Genomic DNA, 20,663 nt, shown 5'->3' on the forward strand with positions numbered 1-20,663 from the left:
TCCTATGAAGTCGGTACTCGCCACGACCTGTTCTAAAGAAGTCGGGCACGAGATTAGCTGGCGGATAAACACTCATTTAAATGAGTAACTACCCCTAGAATCTCTCTAACCACTTCCACGAGCCATATCTTAACCTCCCTAAGATAATGGGACGGTTAACACCCTAAAAATATGGCACTACTCCAACGGTGGTTATTGGTTCACCATTATAAATACACTGACACCCCTCAGGTATCTCTAAGCCCAATACTCTCTAGACCTGCTTACACCCTTGCTGACTTAGGCATCGGAGTGTCTTTGCAGGTACCACCCCCATCTCCTCGCACAAACAAGTCGGACGGAGCCTCCCGAGTTGCAGATCCTTTCGGAATCCTCCTCCTTCACATATTTGGGCCAACCAACTCCATCCAGCCCATCAATCTCCGGTTACCCACCGTAACATTGGCGCCGTTGCCGGGGACCCGAGAGATCAACCACTGATGGCGGACAGATCCCACGAAGAGGGCCATGTGGAGACAGATTCTGAGCAAGAGAATCAGGACACAGGCAATAACGATGCGGACTTCACCTTCCACCAGGAAATTGATAATCAACACAGGGAAGGTACCTCCGGAGTAAAAAATCCAAAGGTAAACTCTTCAGAAGGGCGCAAATCAGAGAAAGAGGGACCATCCCATGTAACTGAACTCATGGGATTAGTCCACAGTCGCCTGGAACAGTTAGAACAAGAACGGGAGCGACAAAAGGAAACTGAAAAGAACCTAAAAGAGGAGATGGAACGACGAAAAGAGTTAGAAAGAAAACTCTTAAAGTTAGAATCCTCCCTCAAAGGTCGCAACTCCCGTGACGAACAAGAAGAGCCACCCTTAGGTGGGGAGGATCCTTTCAGCGAGGACATAATGAGGGCAAAAGTTCCGAGGAACTTCAAAAGCCCTGATATGGACCTCTATGACGGAACCACGGATCCAAAGCATCACCTGAGCAACTTCAAAAGTCGGATGTACCTAGCTGATGCTTCCGACGCCACGCGATGCAAAGCCTTCTTGACCACTCTATCGAAAGCAGCGATGAAGTGGTTCGATAGCCTCCTCCCGAGGTCGGTTACTAGCTTTGAAGACCTCTCAAGGAAGTTTTTGATGAGGTTCTCTATCCAGAAAGACAAAGTGAAACATGCACCGAGCCTCCTGGGAATAAAACAGGAGGTTGAAGAATCCTTACGAGTCTATATGAAAAGGTTCAATAAAGCATGTTTAGAGATTCAAGACCTGCCCACAGAGGCAGTCATAATGGGGTTAGTCAATGGACTCAGAGAAGGTCCCTTCTCACAATCCATATCTAAAAGACACCCCGTTTCTCTAAGTGATGTACAGGAAAGAGCTGAAAAGTACATCAATATGGAGGAAAACGCTAAGTTGAGAGACCTGAGTTGGCGACCTGGGCCCCCTCCCTCAACAAAAGAGAGGGAAAGGGAAACCAAGAAAAAGGAAGAACTCGGTCTCGAGAGACCAAGAAAATATCACTCTTATACTCCCTTGAAAGTTTCTATAGTGGATGTATACAGAGAGATTTGTAACACTGAAAGACTGCCACCCCCTAGACCCATTAAAAATAAAAAAGGGGGAGCCGCAGCGATTACTGTGAGTACCATAAAATATATGGTCACTCCACAAACGACTGTTACAACCTTAAAAATGTGATAGAAAAGCTGGCTAGAGAAGGTCGACTTGATAGATATCTCATAGAAAGGTCGGACGATCATGGAAAGAGAAAGCGAGACGATATGGATAGAAGAGACCCACCGCCGCAGACTCCAGAGAGACATATCCATATGATCACAGGAGGGTTCGCAGGAGGGGGACTCACCAAATCCTCTCGCAAAAGACATCTCAAAAGAGTCTACCAGGTCGGAGAAGAGTCATCCGACCTCCCTACCATTTCATTCACAAAAGAAGATGGGCAAGGAATAATTCCTGGACACGATGATCCAGTAGTAATAACTATGATCCTGGCGAATGCCCATCTCCATAGAACCCTAGTAGACCAAGGAAGTTCGGCGGACATCCTTTTTAAGCCCGCTTTCGACAAACTAGGGTTGGATGAGAAAGAATTAAGAGCCTACCCCGACACCTTGTATGGATTAGGTGACACGCCAATAAAACCACTGGGATTTTTGCCCCTCCACACCACCTTTGGAAAAGGAGAAAAATCAAAGACTCTGAGTATAGACTTCATAGTCATTGATGTGGGGTCAGCATACAACGCTTTAATCGGCAGAGCTACCCTTAATCGACTCGGAGCAGTGGTATCCACTCCCCACCTTTGCATGAAATTCCCGACTTCAGCGGGGATAGCAACGGTAAGGGGAGACCAAAAGTTGGCAAGGAAATGCTACAATGAAAACCTAAATCTGAGAGGAAAGGGCAGAGAAGTTCACACAATAGAGTTCGGCGGTGCAAGGGCCAGAGAAGAGCTGCGACCACAACCGGGAGAAAAAACCGAGGAGATACAGGTCGGAAAAGAGGAATGGAAAAATACTCATATAGGAGCCAACCTAGGGGAAAATCTAAAACAAGGATTGACTAAGCTCCTAAGAGATAACTCCGACCTCTTCGCCTGGAAGGCCTCTGACATGTCTGGGATAAACCCCGAGCTCATGTCCCACAAGCTCTCGGTTAATCCAGAATCCCGACATGTACAACAAAGAAGACGCAAGCTTGGCCCAGAACGAGCCCTAATAGTAGAAGAGCAAGTGCAGGCGCTCCTGGAAGCTGGCTTCATCAGAGAAGTCAAGTACCCAACATGGCTAGCCAATGTAGTACTAGTCAAAAAACAGAATGGCAAATGGAGAATGTATGTCGACTATACCGACTTAAATAAGGCATGTCCCAAGGACCCTTATCCACTGCCAAGTATTGATACCCTAGTGGACTCCAGCTCGGGGTATCAATACTTATCATTTATGGACGCCTACTCGGGATATAATCAAATCCCAATGTATGAGCCAGACCAGGAGAAGACATCATTCATCACACCCAGAGCTAATTTCTGCTACGTGGTCATGCCATTCGGATTAAAGAATGCAGGAGCCACATATCAAAGGTTGATGAATAAAGTGTTTTCCTCTCACCTTGGGAGTCTAATGGAAGTATACGTCGACGACATGCTGGTAAAGACCAAGAAAGAAGTCGACCTCTTGTCAGACCTCTCACAAGTCTTTGACACCATAAGGCTGCACGGGATGAGGCTAAATCCCGCAAAGTGCACCTTCGCGGTGGAGGCAGGGAAATTTCTAGGATTTATGTTAACACAAAGAGGGATCGAAGCCAATCCCGATAAGTGTAGAGCCATCCTAGAAATGAAAAGCCCGACTTGTTTGAGAGAAGTCCAGCAGCTGAATGGCCGACTTGCAGCCCTCTCCAGATTTTTGGCAGGATCGGCACTAAAATCCCTTCCACTGTTCTCCTTATTAAGAAAGGGATGCCAGTTTGAATGGACTCCTGAATGCGAGGAGGCGTTCCAGGAGTTCAAAAAATTTTTAAGCCAACCTCCTATTCTGACCCGACCAGTATCTGGGAAAGACCTCGTCCTGTACTTATCCGTAGCAGACAAGGCTGTCTCATCAGCCCTGATAAGAGAAGATGAGGTCGGACAACATCCAGTTTATTTCATCAGTAAAGTTCTACAAGACCCTGAGCTAAGATACCACAAACTAGAGAAGTTTGCCTACTCCTTAGTAATAGCCTCACGAAGGCTACGACCTTACTTTCAGGCTCACACAATAAGAGTCCGTGCGAACCAACCCATGAAGCAAATCCTCCAAAAGACGGATGTTGCAGGGAGAATGGTTCAATGGGCAATAGAGCTCTCCGAGTTCGACTTAAGATATGAAACTCGGACGGCGATCAAAGTCCAATGCCTCGCCGACTTCGTTGCAGAATACGCAGGGGATCAGGAGAAAAAACCAACTACATGGGAACTCTATGTAGACGGATCCTCCAATAAAACAGGAAGCGGCGCAGGCATAATATTGGTAGATGAAAGAGGAACCCAGATAGAGGTTTCCCTAAAATTTGAATTTCCAGCTTCAAACAACCAGGCAGAATATGAAGCCTTGATTGCTGGATTAAAGCTGGCAGAAGAAGTTGGTGCTACAAAGGTGATGATATACAGCGACTCACAAGTGGTGACCTCCCAGATAAGCGGAAAGTATCAGGAAAAGGACCCAAATATGAAGAGATACTTGGAGAAAACTCTGGAGCACCTTGGGCGCTTTGCAGAAACCGAGGTTAAACATATAACTCGGGATCTGAACAGCAGAGCGGACGCCCTATCCAAGTTAGCAAGTACCAAGCTGGGAGGGAACAACAGAAGCCTGATCCAAGAAACCCTCCAAGAACCCTCAGTAGTAAAAATAGAAGACAAACAAGAAGTACTTGAGGTAATCGGTTTAAACCTCGGATGGATGAATCCCTTGGTCGAATACATGAAATTCGACATCCTCCCTAAAGAAGAGAAAGAGGCTAAAAAGATCCGAAGGGAAGCACAACACTACACCTTGGTGAGAAATATTCTCTACAAAAGGGGGATATCAACACCATTATTAAAGTGTGTACCGACCTCAAGAACTGCCGAGGTATTGGAGGAAGTACATAGTGGGATCTGCGGAAACCATCTCGGAGCAAGGTCACTAGCCAGGAAAGTAATCCGAGTTGGATTCTACTGGCCGACCTTGCAGAAAGATGCCACAGAATTTGTGAAAAAGTGTCAACCATGTCAGATGCATGAAAATTTCCACGTGGCTCCACCAGAAGAGCTCATCAGTATCACTTCTCCATGGCCCTTTGCAAAATGGGGAATGGATTTGTTAGGTCCTTTTCCCCAAGCGCTAGGACAAGTCAAATACCTGATCGTGGGAATAGATTACTTCACAAAGTGGATAGAAGCAGAACCATTGGCCACCATCACCGCTCAAAGAAGTCAGAGGTTCCTCTACAAAAATATCATCACAAGATATGGGATACCCTATTCCATTACTACAGATAATGGAACCCAATTCACTGATTCTACCTTCAGAAGCTTAGTAGCCAGTATGAAAATCAAACACCAGTTCACCTCGGTGGAGTACCCGCAAGCCACTGGGCAAGCCGAGGCAGCCAACAAAGTCATACTGGCAGGGCTAAAGAAAAGATTACAAGAAGCAAAAGGAGCTTGGGCTGAAGAGCTCCCCCAAGTGCTATGGGCTTACAGGACAACGCCCCAATCCGCCACTGGAGAAACGCCCTTCCGACTAGTTTATGGTGTAGAAGCAATGATACCAATAGAAATCAATGAACAAAGCCCAAGGGTAATTCTCCATGACGAGATCGGAAACATACAGGGGCACAAAGAGGAGCTCGACTTGCTCCCCGAAGTCCGAAAAGATGCCCAGATAAGAGAAGCAGCATTGAAGCAAAGGATGACTACAAGGTACAACAAAAAAGTCATTCGAAGAACATTTGCCCCGAATGACTTGGTCTTAATCAGAAACGACATTGGAGTCAACAAATCAGGGGAAGAAAAACTTGCTGCTAATTGGAAGGGACCATACAAAGTCAATGAAGTTTTAGGAAAATGTTATTATAAAGTAACCGACCTGAACGACACTGAGTTCCCAAGGTCGTGGCATGCTTGTAATATGAAAAGGTACTACAGTTAAAAGCGAACTCTACTCCCTGGTGTACTCTTTTCCCAACTTCATGATTTTTTTCCAAAGTCAAAAGGTTTTTTCTGGAGAAGGGTTTTTAACGAGGCATCATAGTAGAGGCTAAGGGAAAAAAGGCTATTAAAAACCCTTAGTAGCAAGAAGGTACCTCCCCAATCAATAAAGATCTTTTTTTCATATCTCTTATAAACTCCTTTCTATTTTCTAAGTCTTTCTACGAAACGCGCCGACTTAAGCTCGACAAAACGTGAAAATCCCATGAACCGACCTAGATGGTCGTTGGTGCGCGAAATTGTGAACTATACTTTTTCACAACTCTCATAATCCCTGGTAATGGCTCCAAAAACTTGGTGCGCTCAATACCATGGCATTACACAACTTCGCACAACTAACCAGCAAGTGCACTGGGTCGTCCAAGTAATAAACCTTACGTGAGTAAGGGTCGATCCCACGGAGATTGTTAGTATTGAAGCAAGCTATGGTCATCTTGTAAATCTTAGTCAGGCAAACTCAGATATATATGGTGATGAACGAAAATAACATAAAAGATAAAGATAGTGATACTTATGTAATTCATTGGTAGGAACTTCAGATAAGCGCATGAAGATGCCTTCCCTTCCGTCTCTCTGCTTTCCTACTGTCTTCATCCAACCCTTTCTTACTCCTTTCCATGGCAAGCTCGTATAGGGTCTCACTGTTGTCAGCAGCTACCTCCCATCCTCGCAGTGAAAGCTAATGCTCAATACTCTGTCACAGTACGGCCAATCACCGGTTCGGTTCCCTCCCCTACCGGAATAGAATAACTCTTTTGCGTCTGTCACTAACGCCCAATAGGTTACAGGTTTGAAGCACGTCACAGTCATTCAGTCATTGAATCCTACTCAGAATACCACAGACAAGGTTAGACCTTCCGGATTCTCTTGAATGCTGCCATCAGTTCTTGCCTATACCACGAAGACTCTGATCTCACGGAATGGTTGGCTCGTTTGTCAGGCGAGCACTCGGTTGTCAGGCGATCAACCATGCATCGTGCAATCAGGAATCCAAGAGATATTCACTAAGCCTCAGATGCTTGTAGAACAAGAATGGTTGTCAGTCACCTTGTTCATGGGTGAGAATGGTGATGGGCGTCAATCATCACCTTCATCATGTTGAAGAACAAGTGATATCTTGGACAAAGAACAAGCGGAATTGAATGGAAGAACAATAGTAATTGCATTAATACTCGAGGTACAGCAGAGCTCCACACCTTAATCTATGGTGTGTAGAAACTCCACCGTTGAAAATACATAAGCATAAGGTCTAGGCATGGCCGAATGGCCAGCCTCCCAATGATCTAAGAACTACAATGTCCAAAGATGATCTAGAGATCTAAAAGTGATCAAAAGATTTAAAAGTGATCAAAAGATTTCTATACAATAGTAAAAGGTCCTACTTATAAGAAACTAGTAGCCTAGGGTGTACAGAAATGAGTAAATGACATAAAAATCCTCTTCCGGGCCCACTTGGTGTGTGCTTGGGCTGAGCAATGAAGCAATTTCGTGTAGAGACTCTTCTTGGAGTTAAACGCCAGCTTTGGTGCCAGTTTGGGCGTTTAACTCCCATTTAGGTGCCAGTTCCAGCGTTTAACGCTGGGATTTCTTGAGGTGACTTTGAACGCCGGTTTGGGCCATCAAATCTTGGGCAAAGTATGGACTATTATATATTGCTGGAAAGCCCAGGATGTCTACTTTCCAACGCCGTTGAGAGCGCGCCAATTGGGCTTCTGTAGCTCCAGAAAATCCACTTCGAGTGCAGGGAGGTCAGAATCCAACAGCATCTGCAGTCCTTTTGAGTCTCTGGATCAGATTTTTGCTCAGGTCCCTCAATTTCAGCCAGAAAATACCTGAAATTACAGAAAAACACACAAACTCATAGTAAAGTCCAGAAAAGTGAATTTTAACTTAAAAACTAATAAAAATATACTAAAAAGTATACAAATTATCCGCTCATCACAACACCAAACTTAAATTGTTGCTTGTCCCCAAGCAACTGAAGATCAAATAAGATAAAAAGAAGAGAATATGCAATGAACTCCAAAAACATCTATGAAGATCAGTATTAATTAGATGAGCGGGGCTTTTACTTTTTGCCTCTGAATAGTTTTGGCATCTCACTCTATCCCTTGTAATTCAGAATGATTGGCTTCTTTAGGAACTTAGAATCCAGATAGTGTTAATGATTCTCCTAGTAAAGTATGATGATTCTTGAACATAGCTATTTATTGAGTCTTGGCTGTGGCCCAAAGCACTCTGTCTTCCAGTATTACCACCGGATACATACATGCCACAGACACATAATTGGGTGAACCTTTTCAGATTGTGACTCAGCTTTGCTAAAGTCCCCAATTAGAGGTGTCCAGGGTTCTTAAGCACACTCTTATTTGCCTTGGATCACAACTTTATTTCTTTCTTTTTCTTTCTTTTTCTCTTTCTCTCTTTTTTTTTTCTTTTTCGGTTTTTTTTTTTTTTTGAAATGCTTTTTCTTGCTTCAAGAATCATTTTATTGATTTTTCAGATCCTCAGTAACATGTCTCCTTTTTCATCATTCTTTCAAGAGCCAACATTCATGAACCACAAATTCAAAAGACATATGCACTGTTTAAGCATACATTCAGAGAACAAAAATATTGCCACCACATCAAAATAATTAAACTATTATAAAATTCAGAATTCATGCAATTCTTTCCTTTTCAATTAAGCACGTTTTTATTAAGAGAGGTGATGGATTCATAGGACATTCATAACTTTAAGGCATAGATACTAAGACACTAATGATCACAAGACACAAACATGGATAAACATAAGCATTAAAATTCGAAAAACAGAAGAACAATAACAAGGAAATCAAAGAACGGGTCCACCTTAGTGATGGCGGCTCTTTCTTGCTCTTGAAGATCCTATGGAGTGCTTGAGCTCCTCAATGTCTCTTCCTTGTCTTTGTTGCTCCTCCCTCATGATTCTTTGATCTTCTCTAATTTCATGAAGGATGATGGAGTGTTCTTGATGCTCCACCCTTAGTTGTCCCATGTTGGAACTTAGTTCTCCTAGGGAGGTGTTTAGTTGCTCCCAATAGTTTTGTGGAGGAAAATTCATCCCTTGAGGAATCTCAGGGATCTCATGATGAGTGAGATCTCTTGTGTACTCCATCCTTTTCTTGGTGATGGGCTTGTCCTCATCAATGGGAATGTCTCCCTCTATGTCAACTCCAACTGAATAACAGAGGTGGCAAATGAGATGAGGAAAGGCTAACCTTGCCAAGGTGGAGGTCTTGTCCGCCACCTTATAGAGTTCTTGGGCTATAACCTCATGAACCTCTATTTCTTCTCCAATCATGATACTATGGATCATGATGGCCCGGTCTATGGTAACTTCGGACCGGTTGCTAGTGGGGATGATTGAGCGTTGTATGAACTCTAACCATCCTCTAGCCACGGGCTTGAGGTCATGCCTTCTCAATTGGACCGGCTTTCCTCTTGAATCTTGCTTCCATTGTGCGCCCTCTTCACATATGGTTGTGAGGACTTGGTCCAACCTTTGATCAAAGTTGACCCTTCTAGTGTAAGGATGCTCATCTCCTTGCATCATAGGCAAGTTGAACGCCACCCTCACACTCTCCGGACTAAAATCCAAGTATTTCCCCCGAATCATAGTGAGATAATTCTTTGGATTCGGGTTCACACTTTGGTCATGGTTCTTTGTGATCCATGTATTGGCATAGAACTCTTGAACCATCAAGATTCCGACTTGTTGAATGGGGTTGGAGAGAACTTCCCAACCTCTTCTTCGGATCTCATGGCGGATCTCCGGATATTCACCCTTTTTGAGTGAAAAGGGGACCTCGGAGATCACCTTCTTCAAGGCCACAACTTCATAGAAGTGGTCTTGATGCACCCTTGAGAGGAATCTATCCATCTCCCATGACTCGGAGGTGGAAGCTTTTGCCTTCCCTTTCCTCTTTCTAGAGGTTTCTCCGGCCTTGGATGCCATAAATGGTTATGGAAAAACGAAAAAGCAACGCTTTTACCACACCAAACTTAAAATGTTTGCTCGTCCTCGAGCAAAAGAAGAAAGAAGGGAGTAGAAGAAGAAGAAATGAAGAAGAGGGAGATGGTGGTGTATTCGGCCAAAGAGGGGGAGAAGTGGTGTTTAGGTTGTGTGAAATTGAAGGGTTGAAGAAGGGTATATATAGGAGAGAGGGGGGTAATGGTTTGGCCATGGAGGGTGGGTTTGGGAGGGAAAGTGGTTTGAATTTGAAGGGTGAGGTTGGTGGGGATTTATGAAGGATGGATGTGAGTGGTGAAGAGAAAGATGGGATTTGATAGGTGAAGGGGTTTTGGGGAAGAGGTGTTGAGGTGATTGGTGAATGGGGGAAGAAGAGAGAGAGTGATGGTAGGGTCCTGTGGGGTCTACAGATCCTGTAATGTCAAGGAAAAGTCATCCCTGCACCAAATGTTGCTCAAAATCACGTTTTGAGCCATTTCTGGCGTTAAACGCCGGGCTGGTGCCCATTCCTGGCGTTTAACGCCAGGTTCTTGCCCTTTACTGGCGTTTAACGCCAGTCTGGTACCCCTTTCTGGCGTTAAACGCTCAGAATGGTGCCAGACTGGGCGTTAAACGCCCAACAGCTAGCATTACTGGCGTTTGAACGCCAGTTTCTTCTCCTCCAGGGTGTGCTGTTTTTCTTCCTATTTTTCATTCTGTTTTTGCTTTTTTCATTGTTTTTGTGACTTCTTATGATCATCAACCTACAAAAAAGATAAAATAACAAAAGAAAATAATTAATTATAAAACATTGGGTTGCCTCCCAACAAGCGCTTCTTTAATGTCATTAGCTTGACAGAGGACTCTCATGGAGCCTCAGAAACACTCAGAACCGTGTTGGAACCTCCCAACACCAAACTTAGAGTTTGAATGTGGGGGTTCAACACCAAACTTAGAGTTTGGTTGTGGCCTCCCAACACCAAACTTAGAGTTTGACTGTGGGGGCTCTGCTTGGCTCTGTTTTGAGAGAAGCTCTTCATGCTTCCTCTCCATGATGACAGAGGGATATCCTTGGGCCTTAAACACCAAGGATTTTTCATTCACTTGAATGATTAACTCTCCTCTGTCAACATCAATCACAGCCTTTGCTGTGGCTAGGAAGGGTCTGCCAAGGATGATGGATTCATCCATGCACTTCCCAGTCTCTAGGACTATGAAATCAGTAGGAATGTACTGGTCTTCAACTTTAACCAGAACATCCTTTACACGTCCATGGGCTTGTTTTCTTGAGTTGTCTGCCATCTCTAATGAGATTCTTGCAGCTTGCACCTCTAAGATCCCTAATTTCTCCATTACAGAGAGGGGCATGAGGTTCACACTTGACCCTAAGTCACACAAGGCCTTCTTGAAGGTCATGGTGCCTATGGTACAAGGTATAGAAAACTTCCCAGGATCCTGCCTCTTTTGAGGCAGTTTCTGCCTAGACAAGTCATCCAGTTCTTTGGTGAGCAAGGGAGGTTCATCCTCCCAAGTCTCATTTCCAAATAACTTGTCATTTAGTTTCATGATTGCTCCAAGGTATTTAGCAACTTGCTCTTCAGTATCATACTCATCCTCTTCAGAGGAAGAATACTCATCAGAGCTCATGAATGGCAGAAGTAAGTCCAATGGAATCTCTATGGTCTCATTTTGAGCCTCAGATTCCCAAGGTTCCTCATTGAGGAACTCAGAGGAGAGTGGTGCACGCCCACTGGGGTCTTCCTCAGTGGCGTCCTCTTCCTCTCTTTCCTCTCCATATTCGGCCATGTCTATGGCTTTGCACTCTCCTTTTGGATTTTCTTCTGTATTACTTGGGAGAGTGCTAGGAGGGAGTTCAGTAATTTTCTTGCTCAGCTGACCCACTTGTCCTTCCAAATTTCTGATGGAGGACCTTGTTTCATTCATGAAACTTTGAGTGGTCTTTATTAGATCAGAGACCATTGTTGCTAAGTCAGAAGTATTCTGCTTAGAACTCTCTGTCTGTTGCTGAGAAGATGATGGAAAAGGCTTGCCATTGCTAAACCTGTTTCCTCCACCATTATTGTTATTGAAACCTTGTTGAGGTCTCTCTTGAGTCTTCCATGAGAAATTGGGGTGATTTCTCCATGAAGAATTATAGGTGTTTCCATAGGGTTCTCCTAGGTAATTCACCTCTTCCATGGAAGGGTTCTCAGGATCATAGGCTTCTTCCTCAGATGAAGCCTCCTTAGTACTGCTTGGTGCATTTTGCATTCCAGACAGACTTTGAGAAATCAAATTGACTTGTTGAGTCAATATCTTGTTCTGAGCCAAAATGGCATTCAGAGTATCAATCTCAAGAACTCCTTTCTTCTGACTAGTCCCATTGTTCACAGGATTCCTTTCAGAAGTGTACATGAATTGGCTATTTGCAACCATTTCAATCAATTCTTGAGCTTCTGCAGGCGTCTTCTTCAGATGAAGAGATCCTCCAGCAGAGCTATCCAAGGACATCTTAGATAGTTCAGAGAGACCATCATAGAAAATTCCTATGATGCTCCATTCAGAAAGCATGTCTGAAGGACATCTTCTGATTAATTGTTTGTATCTTTCCCAAGCTTCATAGAGGGATTCTCCATCCTTCTGTCTGAAGGTTTGGACTTCCACTCTAAGCTTACTCCATCTTTGTGGTGGAAAGAACTTTGCCAAGAAGGCATTGACTAGCTTTTCCCAAGAGTCCAGGCTTTCTTTAGGTTGAGAATCCAACCATATTCTAGCTCTGTCTCTTACAGCAAAAGGGAATAGCATCAGTCTGTAGACCTCAGGGTTAACCCCATTAGTCTTGACTGTGTCACAGATTTGCAAGAATTCAGCTAAAAACTGATGAGGATCTTCCATTGGAAGTCCATGGAACTTGCAATTCTGTTGCATTAGAGAAACTAATTGAGGCTTAAGCTCAAAGTTGTTTGCTCCAATGGCAGGGATAGAGATGCTTCTCCCATAGAAGTCGGGAGTAGGTGCAGTAAAGTCACCCAGCACCTTCCTTGCATTGTTGGCATTGTTGTTGTTTTCGGCTGCCATGGGTTCTTCTTCTTTGAAGAATTCGGTCAGGTCCTCTAAAGAGAGTTGTGCTTTGGCTTCTCTTAGCTTTCTCTTCAAGGTCCTTTCGGGTTCAGGATCAGCTTCAACAAGAATGCCTTTGTCTCTGCTTCTGCTCATATGAAAGAGAAGAGAAAAAGAAAATGTGGAATCCTCTATGTCACAGTATAGAGATTCCTTGAATTGTCAGAGGAAAAGAGAAATAGAAAGAAGAAGGAGAAGAAGAATTCAAACTTTAATTAGATAAGGTTCGAATTGTGCATTAAGAAGGAGTGGTACTCCATAAATAGAAGGATGTGGGAAGGAGGGAAGAGAATTTTCGAAAATTCAATCAAAAGATTTTGAAAACATTTTGAAAATTCGATTGATAATTTTCGAAAATTGAAAGTGGAAAAGAAATCAAGTGATTTTTGACAAAGAATTTGAAATTAGAAGTCAAAAGGATTTGATTGAAAACTATTTTGAAAAAGATGAGGTTAAAAAGATTTGATTGGTTTTAAAAAGATGTAATTGAAAAGATATGATTTGAAAACAATTTTAAAAGATATGATTTGAAAACAATTTGAAAGGATATGATTTTAAAAATTAATGACTTGCCTAACAAGAAAAGATATGATTCAAACATAAAACCTTTCTTAATAGAAACGGCAAAAAATGTTCAATCAAATCATTAATTGTTAGTAAGTATCTTTGAAAAAGGAAAGAAATTAATTTTGAAAACATTTGATTGAAAAGATTTGATTTGAAAAAGATTTGATTTTGGAAAACTTGAAAAAAATTGATTTGAAAACAAAATCTTCCCCCTAGCACCATCCTGGCGTTAAACGCCCAGAATGGTATACATTCTGGCGTTTAACGCCCAAAATGCTACCTTTTTGGGCGTTAAACGCCCAACCAGGTGCCCTGGCTGGCGTTTAAACGCCAGTCTGCCTTCTTCACTGGGCATTTTTGAATGCTCAGCTTTTTCTGTATAATTCCTCTGCAGTGTGTTCTGAATCTTCAATCCCTTGTATCATTGACTTGAAAAGACACACATTAAAAATATTTTTGGATTTTTAATAATTAAAATGCAACAAGAATCAAATAACAATGCATGCAAGACACCAAACTTAGCAGTTTGTATACTACTGACACTAATGAACTGAAAATGCATATGAGACACACAAAATACTCAAGTCAATAGAATTCAAAGATCAGAGCAAGAAATCATCAAGAATTACTTGAAGATCCTTAAGACACATGAATGAATTCATGCAATTGACACCAAACTTAAGATGAGACACTAGACTCAAGCAAGAAACATAAAATCTTTTTGGTTTTTATGATTTTGTAAATTTTTTTGTGTTTTTCGAAAATTAAGTGGAAAAAGGTATCAAAATTCTTAATGAGAATTCCAGGAATCAGTGCAATGCTAGTCTAAGACTCCGGTCCAGGAATTAGACATGGCTTCACAGCCAGCCAAGCTTCCAAAGAAAGCTTCGGTCCAAAACACTAGACATGACCAAAGGTCAGCCAAGCCTTAGCAAATCACTGCTCCAAAAGCAAGATTGATACGAAATCAACAAGCTCTTGTGGTGATAAGTTGAAACCTCGGTCCAATCAGATTAGACATGGCTTCTCAGCCAGCCAGATTTCAACAAATCATCATGAAACTCTAGAATTCATCTTCAAGAATTTCGAAAAAAAAAATACCTAATCTAAGCAACAAGATGAACCGTCAGTTGTCCAGCCTAAACAATCCCGGGCAATAACACCAAAAATTTGATGTTGTTGCCGGATCTTGGCACTGATGTTACCAAAGGCTTGCTCAAGACTAGAACAATCCCCGGCAACGGCGCCAAAAACTTGGTGCGCGAAATTGTGAACTATACTTTTTCACAAATCTCATAATCCCTGGTAATGGCTCCAAAAACTTGGTGCGCTCAATACCATGGCATTACACAACTTCGCACAACTAACCAGCAAGTGCACTGGGTCGTCCAAGTAATAAACCTTACGTGAGTAAGGGTCGATCCCACGGAGATTGTTAGTATTGAAGCAAGCTATGGTCATCTTGTAAATCTTAGTCAGGCAAACTCAGATATATATGGTGATGAACGAAAATAACATAAAAGATAAAGATAGTGATACTTATGTAATTCATTGGTAGGAACTTCAGATAAGCGCATGAAGATGCCTTCCCTTCCGTCTCTCTGCTTTCCTACTGTCTTCATCCAACCCTTTCTTACTCCTTTCCATGGCAAGCTCGTATAGGGTCTCACTGTTGTCAGCAGCTACCTCCCATCCTCGCAGTGAAAGCTAATGCTCAATACTCTGTCACAGTACGGCCAATCACCGGTTCGGTTCCCTCCCCTACCGGAATAGAATAACTCTTTTGCGTCTGTCACTAACGCCCAGTAGGTTACAGGTTTGAAGCACGTCACAGTCATTCAGTCATTGAATCCTACTCAGAATACCACAGACAAGGTTAGACCTTCCGGATTCTCTTGAATGCTGCCATCAGTTCTTGCCTATACCACGAAGACTCTGATCTCACGGAATGGTTGGCTCGTTTGTCAGGCGAGCACTCGGTTGTCAGGCGATCAACCATGCATCGTGCAATCAGGAATCCAAGAGATATTCACTAAGCCTCAGATGCTTGTAGAACAAGAATGGTTGTCAGTCACCTTGTTCATGGGTGAGAATGGTGATGGGCGTCAATCATCACCTTCATCATGTTGAAGAACAAGTGATATCTTGGACAAAGAACAAGCGGAATTGAATGGAAGAATAATAGTAATTGCATTAATACTCGAGGTACAGCAGAGCTCCACACCTTAATCTATGGTGTGTAGAAACTCCACCGTTGAAAATACATAAGCATAAGGTCTAGGCATGGCCGAATGGCCAGTCTCCCAATGATCTAAGAACTACAATGTCCAAAGATGATCTAGAGATCTAAAAGTGATCAAAAGATTTAAAAGTGATCAAAAGATTTCTATACAATAGTAAAAGGTCCTACTTATAAGAAACTAGTAGCCTAGGGTGTACAGAAATGAGTAAATGACATAAAAATCCTCTTCCGGGTCCACTTGGTGTGTGCTTGGGCTGAGCAATGAAGAAATTTCGTGTAGAGACTCTTCTTGGAGTTAAACGCCAGCTTTGGTGCCAGTTTGGGCGTTTAACTCCCATTTAGGTGCCAGTTCCAGCGTTTAACGCTGGGATTTCTTGAGGTGACTTTGAACGCCGGTTTGGGCCATCAAATCTTGGGCAAAGTATGGACTATTATATATTGCTGGAAAGCCCAGGATGTCTACTTTCCAACGCCGTTGAGAGCGCGCCAATTGGGCTTCTGTAGCTCCAGAAAATCCACTTCGAGTGCAGGGAGGTCAGAATCCAACAGCATCTGCAGTCCTTTTGAGTCTCTGGATCAGATTTTTGCTCAGGTCCCTCAATTTCAGCCAGAAAATACCTGAAATCACAGAAAAACACACAAACTCATAGTAAAGTCCAGAAAAGTGAATTTTAACTAAAAACTAATAAAAATATACTAAAAACTAACTAGATCATACTAAAAACATACTAAAAACAATGCCAAAAAGTATACAAATTATCCGCTCATCAGTCGTCAGGATAAAACGACGAGGTACAAGTCGGTGTAATGAGGTTATAGAAGTTGATCATAAAAACTCGGAAACATCCCGACTCATAAGTCGAAAGGAAAAAACCGAGTACAAAAGAAAACGAATCGCAAAAATAACCTAAGTCATAAGAACTCAATAAAACAAAGTTGAGTATAAGGGATAACAAAAAAGAGATTAAAGGCTGTCAAAAAAGTCCTTAAACAAAAAAGGCTCAGAAAAACAGACAAGCCAAAGAGAAAGGTTTTCAGAAAAAGATCAAGGGGACTTCGAAAAATCAAAATCAGAAAAGCATACACGCATAAGGTAACTTAAACCCTTATCCAAAAAAGGGTATTTATTTTGTTAAGTTAAAACCCTTATTAAAAAGGGTACTTATAAAATATTTTGTTTACGGCCTTAAAAGGCCAAAAGAAATTGTCCAAACACCACCAACAAGCAAAGAGTTTAAAAAAGGGGAGACTCACAGGCCGAGCCCCCATATAGCCATAAAAAAGTTATTTCTGCAGAGGAGTAGACGGATCACCACCACCAGAGTCAGGAAGAGCGCCACCAGGATCAGGAAGAGAGGCAACCACGGGAGATGAAGAGGAAATCGGAGGAACAACAGAAGAACTCGAAGCGTCCTTGGAACGAGGAGGGGACTCAATAATCCTCTGCCCCCGAGTCTTCAATTCTGACTCGGAAACGATTACGGGGGCAGGAGGATCCACAATAGCACCATCAATGACGACCTTGTCTGGATCTAAAGGAGAAAGATCCAAGTCAGGAGCAATAACTCCGACCTGCTCCTTGAAAATCCTCCAAGCCTCCTCGGCACCATCAGCGACAGAGTCCTCCAACTCGGCATACGCATTACGAGAGTTCAGCAAATCCTTCTTCACAGACACAAGATCTTGAAATAAACTCTGATAACTCTCCTGTGCTGTTTTCCTCAAACTCGCCTCCATGTTGCATTGGGCTCGCAACTTACTCTCCTTCTCTCGAAGGCTATCTCTCTCCGCCCTCAGCTTGGCGACCTCCTCCTTCAACCCCCTCTCATGCTCCTGATAAGAAATAAGCCTCCCCTCCAGCTCCTCAATCTTCGAGGTTAACCCCAAAGAGCTGAGAGGAGTCTTCTAAAAAATATCCAAAAGCTTGCCACAAACACCTGCCGCCCTAAAACTCTCCTCAGCTAGAGTGGTGAGATGGTTTCGAACAGAAACATCATCCATACTTATATGAGGATAGATGTTTTTTCGGACGAATGCAAGAGCATCCGCCTTAACCCCACCATCAAAAGAAGAGCCAGACTCTAAAGTCTTGCGCCTCTTCTTCTCTGGCTCAGAAAGAAGTCGGGCGGAGGGGAACGGCCGAGATAAGGCTGAAGAAGAAATCACAATGGGCTGAGAGGGAGTCCCCACGTTCTGAGGAGGAGGAGGAGGAGGAGGAGGAGGAGGAGAGATGATTGCCCTGGCACCACCAGCCCTGGCCCGGGATTTTGCTTTAGCCTCCTGAACTCTCTGGTAAGATTCTTGAGCATTCTTCCTTGCCATATCTGCAAAAGAAACAATTAGCAAAAATTACAAGTCGGCAAACCTCAAGTCGACAGATACAAGTTGAAAATAAGAAATGTATATACATATATAAAAACTACCTAGTTGCGACCGAACAAAGGTCGGCGATCCCTAGAGGAATTTCCTGGTATCCAAGTACTTCTCGGAAAAATCCCACAATGACCGCCTCCACCTCATCCAGGTCGTCCAGACCGTACTTCTCACAGGGGGAGGCCTCCAACCAATAGAGGGAAAAACGAGGGGAAGAATTCTCATCCAAGAAAAAGGGGTGGTGACCCTCTACAGCTTGCACTTTGAAAAAATAATTTTTGAAGTCGTGGAAGGATTCGTCAAAAAGGGTGAAAATTCTCCGACCTTGTATGGCTCGGAAAGACACCCATTGCTGCTTGTTATTTAGCCCACTAAAGGGCTTAGTCATGTGGAAAAGATAGAAGAAAATCCTCAAAGAGGTCGGAAAGTCCAAAGCGTGACTAATAAATTGGTAAATTTTCAGAAAACTCCAAGAATTGGGGTGAAGTTGGGTAGGGGCAACTCGACAGTGGTGCAAAACAGACATCTCAAAATGCGAAAAAGGAAGAAAAACACCCAAACGGGTGATCATACATTCATACATAAAGAAAAAATGAGGGGCCGCCTCATTGGCCCTCCCAAAACAAACCCGGTCTTCTGGACCCGGGACTACCAACTCATACTTTGGCTCGTCCTCCTCAGAAGTACAAATCCTGTGGTGAGTACGAAGATGAGTAATAAACTCAGCATCGACCAAGGGTTCCTCCCCTAGGACCGTGACATCAACCCATTGAGAAAGAACATCTACGGAAGCCATTTCTTTTTCTTATAAAGGGTGACAAAAACCTACAAAAGAAAAAGAAAAGGAAAATCAAAAACACGGTTTCTAAAGGGAGGAAATACGGAGCCAAAATCTACAAACCAACCTATCTACCTATAAAATGAAAGCATGCAAACACAAAGCATGTCATGAAAGAAGAAAAGCTAACCTTTAGCCAAAAAGTGAAGGTTGGAAGAAGCAGAAGTCTCCAAACACAAGAACGCAGCACGAACGAAGAAAGAAGAAATTTGAAAAATAGCAGAAACGAAAAAATGAAAGAGAGGGAAAGTATTTATAAACATGCTAAGGGGCATAATGGTAAAAGCGGGGCAGTCATTAATGAGAATGCACCGTTACCAAGACCTATGCACATCCTTAACGGACACGACGCTTGATTAGACGTAACTATCAGAACCAAAAGGACACGGAAAGTCACGTCGGTTTCAGAACATCACGTCGGTCCTCCAACAAGTCGGCTACGACTCCGAGCAGAATACTCGAACCCAAATCTTGAAAAAATTGGGCTCGAGTCGGGGCACTGTTCATACCCTGGCCCAATAATAAAGGCCCAGGATCAAGCAAAGAACCTAATCCAAAGGGTTGGGTCTCACCAGTACCAATCTTCATCCTATGAAGTCGGTACTCGCCACGACCTGTTCTAAAGAAGTCGGGCACGAGATTAGCTGGCGGATAAACACTCATTTAAATGAGTAACTACCCCTAGAATCTCTCTAACCACTTCCACGAGCCATATCTTAACCTCCCTAAGATAATGGGACGGTTAACACCCTAAAAATATGGCACTACTCCAACGGTGGTTATTGGTTCACCATTATAAATACACTGACACCCCTCAGGTATCTCTAAGCCCAATACTCTCTAGACCTGCTTACACCCTTGCTGACTTAGGCATCGAAGTGTCTTTGCAGGTACCACCCCCATCTCCTCGCACAAACAAGTCGGACGGAGCCTCCCGAGTTGCAGATCCTTTCGGAATCCTCCTCCTTCACACATTTGGGCCAACCAACTCCATCCAGCCCATCAATTTCCGGTTACCCACCGTAACAAATACTATAAATTTTGGATGTGTAATAGAAATGAATTTGAAGCATCATCTTCAAGTTCTTAGATGAAGTTATTACTACCACTACTAATAAAGAAACGCACTAGATTTATGGTCCCAAACCGTTTGGTCCATTAAAACATATTTTTAAAGTTTTTTAATAACTGATAAATAGTCCTTATCTAATTTTAATTACAAATTAACTCCATATATTTTATTTAATCATAAAAATTATTTTTTATTTTATAAATTATTATTTTATCATTAATCTATTATGTTTATTAATAATAAAAAATAAAAACAATAACGAATTAGATCTTCCATTGATCGTAATAAACTTTTTGGTTATTCCAATCGATTAAAAGATTATATTTGATCCATGATGTTCGTCCAAGACTGTAAAATCCTATTTCTTTGAAAATCAATCGATTGGATTATCAAAACAATTCATTGAAAAATTTTAGCTTTTAAAATTTAAATTAATCTTAAATACCAATGTGTATCTAAAAAATAAAAATATATTTTAATTAAAAAATAATTAAATAATATTAAAAATTGGCCAAAAATTAAATTTTATTGTACAAATAGTATTTTTCTTGTTATTAATAATGGGATAAAGAGAAAAATTTGACCAAAGTCCACATAAAATTTCAATTAATATAAAGATAAGTAAGTTTAATAATAATAAAAAAATCTCTATAAGTTCTAAGTCAGTTTTTAAAGAATCTTTCAGTATATAGGTTTCGGAAAAAAATTACCAACAAATCTTAAAATAA

The 20,663-nt window shown here is 42.3% G+C and overlaps 1 non-coding gene across 1 annotated transcript; it reads left to right on the top strand.

The window, feature by feature from the left end:
- The first annotated feature begins 12,288 nt into the window (after positions 1-12,288).
- Positions 12,289-12,396, top strand: LOC130958927 (small nucleolar RNA R71). Its single transcript, XR_009078027.1, has one exon. It is a non-coding gene; the product is annotated as a small nucleolar RNA R71 (small nucleolar RNA).
- The last annotated feature ends 8,267 nt before the right edge of the window (positions 12,397-20,663 follow it).

The sequence above is a fragment of the Arachis stenosperma genome, chromosome 10 (assembly GCF_014773155.1).
Source record: "Arachis stenosperma cultivar V10309 chromosome 10, arast.V10309.gnm1.PFL2, whole genome shotgun sequence".
Classification (NCBI taxonomy): Eukaryota; Viridiplantae; Streptophyta; class Magnoliopsida; order Fabales; family Fabaceae; genus Arachis; species Arachis stenosperma.